The sequence below is a fragment of the Laetiporus sulphureus genome (genome assembly GCF_001632365.1).
Source record: "Laetiporus sulphureus 93-53 unplaced genomic scaffold LAESUscaffold_1, whole genome shotgun sequence".
In the NCBI taxonomy this organism is placed as follows: Eukaryota; Fungi; Basidiomycota; class Agaricomycetes; order Polyporales; family Laetiporaceae; genus Laetiporus; species Laetiporus sulphureus.
Genome location: NW_024468510.1, coordinates 978,370 through 987,410, shown reverse-complemented (window position 1 = coordinate 987,410; position 9,041 = coordinate 978,370).

Genomic DNA, 9,041 nt, shown 5'->3' with positions numbered 1-9,041 from the left:
TATTTGGTATCTAAGTCTCTGTCCACGCTGTGGACTAGTACGTGTGAGAAAGCACACGTGGTTCTGAACGTTCTAGCAGGGAACGCTTCATAACATTTGGAAGAGGTTTTTCTATAGGTCAACCTGTTTAGGTTTAGAACCACTTACGAGAAGTGGGGTCTACTTGGACACTACAGGAAAACAATTCCATCAAGTCCTCAAACAGGGGTATCCAATTCTAGGGAACTCGGTGCACGTTGCGGCCTCTGCACCACTTGGAGAAACAGGGAGAACCACTCTGAAGTAGCCGTCGCTACGATACTTCGCCAGACAGAAGATTCTCGGAAGAGAACTCGGTGCACGTTGCGACCTCTGCACCACTTGGAAAAACAGGGAGAACCACTCTGAAGTATCCGTTGCTACGGTACTTCGCCAGACAGGAGATTCTCGGAGAAGCGGAACCTGGGTACTTGTTGCAGCAAGGTACCTGCTGAAGGCAGTGTCGACTTGAGCCCCATCCTCACCGGAGGCGCTGGGTATACAGAAGACGCCAGTTAAGGGCCACCGAAAGAAGGCACCCAGACCTTGCCGAGGCCGGATTTCAATCGAGAAATCGCAGATAGGAAGGACGATTGGTTATAGGACACCAAGCAGAGGAAATCAAAAGCCAGAACGACCAAGCGCTCAAACGGGAGTAGGCAAGAGTTCAAAGTGACTAGCTGGGCACTTTAAAAAGCGAGCACAGGAATCACCGAGGTCAGAAAAGAGACTAGGACTCCGACTGGTTGACGTTACCAGGCAAATCAAAAGACGTACGCGATTGGTTAAGGGCCACCAAAGATCAAAAGGCAGGAGTGCGGAGTTTTTGTTACAGGAACGAACTCAAGCACTAGCGATTACCCATGTGGTAATCCAGAAGAGAAGCCCTCATCTGAGGCACACGTTGAAGACGTGCTAAAGCCCTTCCCAGGGAAGGCAATCCAGAAATCTTAGGTCAAGACAAGATTCAAGACGACTACTTTACGAGAAAACGATCCAGTATCTGAGGAAGATACCCCAGAAACACGACCGGTGACTTCTGACGAAGAAGTACCACCATTTACGCTCCGTGACGCCACTACAGAGGAATTAACAGACCTCTACGACAAAAAGTTGACAGAAGCAGTTCAACTTCAATTTAGGCTAGGACGAGCCTACGAACCAACAGATCGCCCAACGCTAGAGCAGCTCGAGGGTGAGATCGAAGAAATAAGACAAGTTCTTCGTGAAAGGGAAACCTTTGACGAAGAATCTCTACGACTCTTTGACGAAGCAACAGAACTTCCACGAGGAGAATCAATCCAAGTTGAACGACAGGAAGGGCGTTCACAGGAAACCAGTGGATTACAGCCCATTAATCCTCTCGGAACGAGAGCAGTCCCGCTCGAGAGATCTATCTCGGATAGTACTACTCGACCAGATTATCCAGGAATCACACATCTCAGAAGGGACCAGCCACCCCACCTACCCAACGTGCCTGGAATCTCACGTTCAGTTTCAACCGGATCAAGACCAACCGGTAGCTTCCAGTTCTCAGGAAGTATGGCCACACATGCACGATACGACCTGGCACTTGGACTACCAGTTCATCCCGGAACTTGCACCGATGCCGTCTGGAATGAGTACCAGCAAGCATTGGGACTCTATGCACAATATCAGGGAGCAATCCCCAAGCAGCCAGTGGCGCGGGAAAAGAAGATGGGAAAAATCAAGAAGTTTAGAGGAGACAAACGAGAATATGCATCGTTCCTTCGAAATGTGGAACGATACCTACAGGCAAATGCAGGAGTCTACAATGACGACTTCAGCAAAATTGCCTTTGTCCTCTCTCAAATCGACTCTTCATCCACAGCAGGAAAGTGGGCTGAGTCATGGGAAGCCAACCAAATGGCGAAACACAGCAATCTTGGGACGTACCAGGATTTCAAAACGATGCTTACTGAAAAGTATGGAGGTGTCGCGACCAAGGACCAAGCCTGGCAAGTACTTCTCGAAGGAAAGTACAAGCAGGACAAACAAACTGTCGACGAGTATATCAGAAATCTCGATATCCTCTACCGATATGCCGAAATCGACGACGAATACGCCAAGCTCATCCACTTCAAGCGAGGCCTTAATGAGAAACTTGCAGAAAAAGTCTTCATCACGGAAAATCCGCCAACGACCTATGCAGCAGCATGTAAGGCCGCAAGAAAGGTCACGGACCTTCAGGACATTCATAGCGAAAAGACAAATATCTTCAAGTTCATCTCAGGCTCTTCAGGAAGCGGAAGAAGGACGGAGAAGGACCCTGACGCAATGGACGTTGACCGGATCTCCCCAGAAACCCATCAGAAACGTTCTGTGGGTGGACTCTGCTACAACTGCGGAAAGTCAGGACATGTCGCCGCACAATGCACAAGTCCGGAATATGATCTGGCACCAGATCACTCAGGAAAGACAGCTTCATATGCCAAGACCAAGACGTCCAATTCCAGGATGAAGAAATACTCCGGATCTGGCAGACGAAGAAAGACTTCCAAGCTGACTAAATCTTACTCCAAGGGAACGGAGAAGAAACGACGACGAGTAAAGAGGGTCGAGAAAAGCGACTCTGAGGATAACTCGGAGGAGTCGGAACAGGAAGAATCAGAATCCTCATCATCGGAAGAATCAGAATCCGAATCATCAGAATCTGAAGAAGTATCCGAACAAGAGACGGTTGTTCACAGGGTACGAAGAGCTCGCCCTGTTAAAACCAAAACAGTTCGCAAAATCAGGCGAACCAAGGACAAATCCAGTGACTCAGAAGAAGAGTCATATGCGGTTCGAAGATTCATTCCCAAGGAAGAACTCGCCAGGATACGACGGGAAGATGCACTCAAAATGCGCGGAGACCGTATTAAGAAACGCAACATGACGATGCCCCATCTCGACAATCTTCTGGAATTCGGAGACAATCCAGACAGATATGAATATGCACGCCGATATCCACCACCCATGGAAAAAGACGATCCAGAGGGTTTTGGAATTGGGTGCGCGTTGGGATCTCGTGGCACCCAGATAAAGAAACGGTCCCCGAGGAAGTAATCATACGAGGCGATATCAAGCGAGGAAGCGAAATATACCTCAATATCGTCTTCCAAGATTACGATGGCACAAGAACCCGAAGTATTCCAGCAAGAGCCTTAGTCGATTCTGGAGCAAAAGGAATGTTCATCAATGAATCGTTTGCGAAGAAAGCAGGACTCCATCTTCTCAAATCGCAGAAGGAAGTCAAGATTTGCAGTGTCGATGGAAGTCCCATCAACTCTACAAACCAACAATTCAAAGGAACTGTTCGTGCAGGAACGTACGAATGAAATGATGACTTCCTTGTTATCGACTTAGGAAAAGAAGACATGATCATTGGCAATACGTGGCTTCATGATCACAATCCAATTATCAATTGGCAAACGGGTGAAGTCAAAATCTGTCAATACGTAGAAGACGTACCAGATGAGGAACCATGGCCTTTCAAAGATCAAGACGCTGTTCGTCTTTCAATCACCAAAAAGGAGAAAGCCAAAGCCAAGCGAACCTTGAGAAGGATCGACTGGTCTGATGTCGATCCTGCACCAGATGAAGCAGGAACCGTTGACTCGGACCTCTTGCTGGCATATATAAAAGGAGCACCGTACTTGGAGGATCAGGAAATCGGAGAAAAAGAAGCTATTTTCGCCTATCAACCTGATACTGGCATACTCCAAGAAGTAACACTTGAAGAGAAAGAACATTGCTCAGCTGGAGAAAGGAAGATGCAGTATCTTGCACTGCGACGAACGAATACTTCCAAAAAGGATCATCACCAAACACGGAAAGAAGGTGATACCTTCTGGAAGGCATCAAATAAAGCGCAGGAACTCGCACAAAAGAAAGCACTCGAGGAGAAGAAGAATTCTAAGAAGAAAGTGACGATACCATCGTATCTTCTGAAGTACAAGCGGATTTTTGAAGAAAAGGCATCGGAACGGTTACCACTGCATAGATCTTACGATCACAACATAGACTTCAAACCGGACTTTGTTCCTAAACGAGGAAAGGTCTACAATCTATCAAAGCCGGAAGAAGAAGCTATGAATGCCTTTATCGACGAAAACCTTGCAAAAGGATATATTCGTCCTTCGCAATCCGCAATGGCATCACCTTTCTTCTTTGTAGGAAAGAAAGACGGCGGGCTACGTCCATGCCAGGACTACCGCTATGCGAATGAAGGAACGATTAAGGACGCCTATCCACTCCCACTCATATCGGACCTAATGGATCGACTCCACCATGCCAAGTATTTCGCGAAGCTTGACATTCGTGGAGCATATACCAATGTCCGAATTCGTCAAGGAGACGAATGGAAGGCTGCCTTCATCACCAAGCGAGGATTGTTCGAACCCACCATCATGTTCTTCGGAATGTGCAATGCACCGGCAACCTTTCAGCGAATGATGAACGAAATATTCGCTGAAGAAATTGCCGAAGGATGGATACTATGCTATTTGGATGACATCCTCATCTTTGCCGAAAGCGAAAAGGAGTTGGAAAAGAAGCTTGAACGAATCATTAAAAAGATGGTCGACAATGATCTCTATCTCAAGCTAGAGAAATGCGTGTTCAAAACTACGTGCACGGACTTCCTAGGACTAGTTCTCCTCCCAGGACGACTTCAAATGGATCCAGCAAAAGTCAATGGGATCATTAAATGGGAAGCTCCGACTGGTGTAAAAGGAGTGCGAGCATTTCTCGGATTCGCCAACTTCTATCGAAAGTTCATCCGGAACTATTCTGAAATTGCAAGACCCTTAATTGATCTTACCAAGACCAAGGATGGGAATGTGTTCCATTGGACAAGCAAAGAACAAGCCGCTTTTGACTATCTCAAAAACGAGTTCGGCAAAGCACCAATATTGGTTATGCCAGACAAAGACAAGCCTTTTGTCATTGAAACTGATGCATCGGACTTCGCTACAGGAGCAGTCCTCATGCAAAAGGACGATAATGGTGACCTCCATGCCTGCGCATATTATTCCAAGTCGCTCTCCGATCCGGAACGAAATTATCAAATCTATGATAAGGAGCTGCTAGGAATCATCCGCGCACTCAAGGAATGGAGACACTATCTCGACGGAACAAAGGAGCCATTTCTCATACGCACAGATCACAAGAATCTGACGTACTTCAGGCAACCGCAGGACTTGAACCCAAGACAGCGAAGGTGGCAACTCTTCTTGTCCATGTTCAATTACAAGATTGTCCATACGCCAGGATGACAAATGGTGCAAGCGGACGCGCTTTCACGATTGTCCGAATTAGACAATCGACAGGATAACAAGTCACCTGCAATCCTGCTACCTGACGATCTCTTTATTGGTGCTATCGATACAGATATGGCGGAACAAATCCGACAAGCACTAACAAAAGACCTATCAGTACTTGTGTACAAGGACGGTCTAATGGAAGAACTCCCAGTTCCACGAGGAATGACGAAGGACGACATCAAGGACGCTGACAACGGTTTAATCACCATCCATGGATGCGTATATGTCCCAAACAATACAGCCTTGAAAAAGGAAATTGTTCGGCGATACCATGAGGCCACTCCCCATGGTCATCCAGGAATCTGGGTTACGCATCAACTAGTACGCAAAGATTTCTGGTGGCCAGGAATGTATCGCTTCATCCAAAGCTACATCAATGGATGTGCTACCTGTCAGCAATCCAAAGCGGTTCGAAACCCGGCCAAAGTTCCACTACAGCCCATAGGCCCTTCGCCCAATGCGCTACCTTTCAAGCAGGTTAGCATGGACTTTATTACAGATCTACCGAAAAGCGAAGGCTTCGATTCAATTATGGTCGTGGTAGACCATGGGCTTAGTAAGGGGGTAATTCTATGTCCCTGCAAGAAGACGATCACTGCTTCGGAAACCGCCGAGCTATTCAGACGACAAGTTTGGAAACGCTTCGGGTTACCCGATAAGATCATCTCTGATCGGGGAACGCAATTTGCATCCAAAGTATTCCAAGCACTGTGCGCTGCGCTCAAGATCAAGTCGGCTATGAGCACAGCCTATCATCCACAGACGGATGGTGAAACGGAGCGAATGAATCAAGAATTGGAAACATATCTTCAAATGTACTGTGCGGAGCAACCGCATCAATGGAATCAATTCCTATCTGAAGCAGAGTTCGCGCACAATCTTCACACTCATTCAGTGACAAAGAAGTCACCATTTGAAATATGGTATGGCTACGAGCCCCGAGGAATGCCAGAACTGTTCCCTCAGGACGAGATCCCCGACGTGGATACAAGACTCAAGCTTCTCAGCATGGTCCGCAAGGAGGCCACAGAAGGAATCATCAAGGCAAAAGCCCGTGTATCCACCAGGATCAAAGGAGGATCCCCGACATTCAAGAAAGGAGACAAGGTCTGGCTAGAAGCCACCAACTTGAAAAGACCTTACAAATCGAACAAGCTAGCGCCGAAGCGAGAAGGACCATTCAGGATCAAGGAGGTTCTGGGACCACTCTCGTTCAAGTTAGACCTTCCTGCGACATGGAAGATCCATCCGGTGTTTCATGCTGCGCTGCTCACGCCGTATCGGCAGACCAGTACACATGGGGAAAGTTATTCAACACCGCCTCCAGATCTTATCGAAGGAGAGAAAGAATTTGAAATCGAGTCTATAATTGGACATCGACTACGGCGCAGCAAAAACGAATATCTGGTAAAATGGACTGGATATCCGCTCAGTGAAAGGTCATGGGTAAAAGAGACAGAAATGGGCAATGCAGGAGAGTTGCTGAACGAGTATAAAAGGGAGCACAACTTGGCCTGAACCCTCAGTCCATGCCCCAATGCCCGTGCAACATCCCGAGTTTCTCGAATCTGCTATCACCACTTTTGCGCATCTTATCGAAGTTCTCGAAGACGTCGAATCCCACTCCTCCCACGATCATCGTTACCAGGTCTTCTAACAACTTGGAGTCTATCTCGCTATCAGAGGGGCCGGATTTGCCATCGAGGATCTTGCCGACTTCGACCATACCAACGTCGAGTTCAACACGACCCATCCAAATCATGATGGACCATCTCATCCAGAGAGCGGACGACGTCCACAAAGTCCACCTCCTGGATGGCTTCAGGTCAACTCGACGACAGCCATATCTAACCCCTCGCCCCAGCGAGCTAATCAGAATTTCTTACCCATTTCCATTCCAAACGGACAAGCCGAAGGTAACACTAGAGGACAACGTCGATATCGACCTAGACGGAACATGGGGAACGTTCATGAGAATGAACTACCCAATGTACCTAATGGAGAAACTGCACCTGCCCCGGCTAGAGCCAGATCGACGCCGGACTATCCTAACAGCCGTCTACGCCGGCCTTCCAGTGGGAATCCTCCCACCGTCGTACGCTCTAGATCATCCGCTACACTTTGATATCTTACCGGCAGCACTCTCATTCGCTCTGGATGCATTCAGTGTCATACACGGTATCGTATCAAGGACAATGACAATACCAGCAGAAGAATGTACGGAAATGGTGAACATTCACATCACGGACTGGTACGAAGAAGAGGAACGGCTGCTCGAAGGTATAAGTAGCGGTCCTCCTTTTTCCTTACTGGACCATCACCTCCTCCTACTCGAGTGGGAACTCTACGAGGAAATCTACCCTTGGGACAAAGAGAACCGCCCCGCTATACCACCCCCGCCAATGTCGCTCAACATCCATGTCACCACCACCGTCACTCGCAGCGCATTGGAGCCAGGAATACTTCTCGACAGCGATGGAGACGAACTCCCGCTGTTAGGCAACCTTAGCGACGAAGCACTGGCTGAGTCATGGAGGAGTGCACGTTGGAAAAACGATGAAGATGAGACAGGTCATTGGACAATGGGAGGATCTTGGACGACGGGGAGAGCTTGGGGTGACGACGATGAACAGGCAAGGAGTGCCGACGATGAACAACCCAGCTACCCCCACCGTCCTGGTGCCACCTACCCCTACAATGCCACACCAGAGGACGGATCGCAACCTGCACCCGCCGACACCATCAAGGAGCAGATCAGGTACACTCGAACAGTCAAGTCTTCGAGCAATCCAGCGGCAGGGCAGGTATCGCTTATCGCCCCAGACGTGGCCTCACCTTACGATGTCTTCATCGCCATGCCACTAACATTCCTCATGGAATGTGATGGCCATTGTCTCTACGTCCATCGTACGGGCACGGGTGACTTCGCCACCTTCCATGCCTTCATCTTCACTTGGGACAACCAGAAGGTCGCATGGCACCTATACTCAGAAGACTCACCTCATTGCGTCTTCAGCCAATGGATCCCTCTGCTTTATCCACCACCCATCCCAGGCATGCACGACTGGCATCCAACACCCAACCGGATGCGCATTCTCAGCATTCGCTTCGCGGGCAAGGAAGAAGGCGTCGAACAATATGAGGTCGAACTCTTTAGGACGTTCTCCGATCAAGTCCACTACGGAGATGCCAAGACACCTCGTGAGTTCACGTCGGTCATCTTCCAACCCCTCGTTGCCATGATCGAGCGGCCTGGATGGCTTACCGACGGCGTCGAAGCACTGAAGGCGGTCCTCTATGAAGACGGATCCATCTCGCACTGGGCGCCCACCGAGTTCCACCCTCAACCTCAAGAGGATCTCGACGAGGGCTGGGAGGTCGTACCCCACACCACCATCCCAGTTTATGGCTATGTGGGTGTCCGCGACGGGCGATGAGGGGATAGTTTGGTGAGTGGTCATCAAGGGTCTTGCCGGTTGGAAGGGGGAGCTTGTGTTACGGTTTCAGCGCTTCATGGTCACGTGACAGTTTATGTTGCACGTGACACTTACTATTTATGATTCATAGGTCTTGTGGACATATTCTAGGGTTAGCAGTTTTTGTTTTTACGATTTACTCACTCAGGCCATGCAAACAAGACCTTCGTGTTTCAGGTTTCTATTTCACCTGTACTAACATTAGCTCGCCAATTACTTG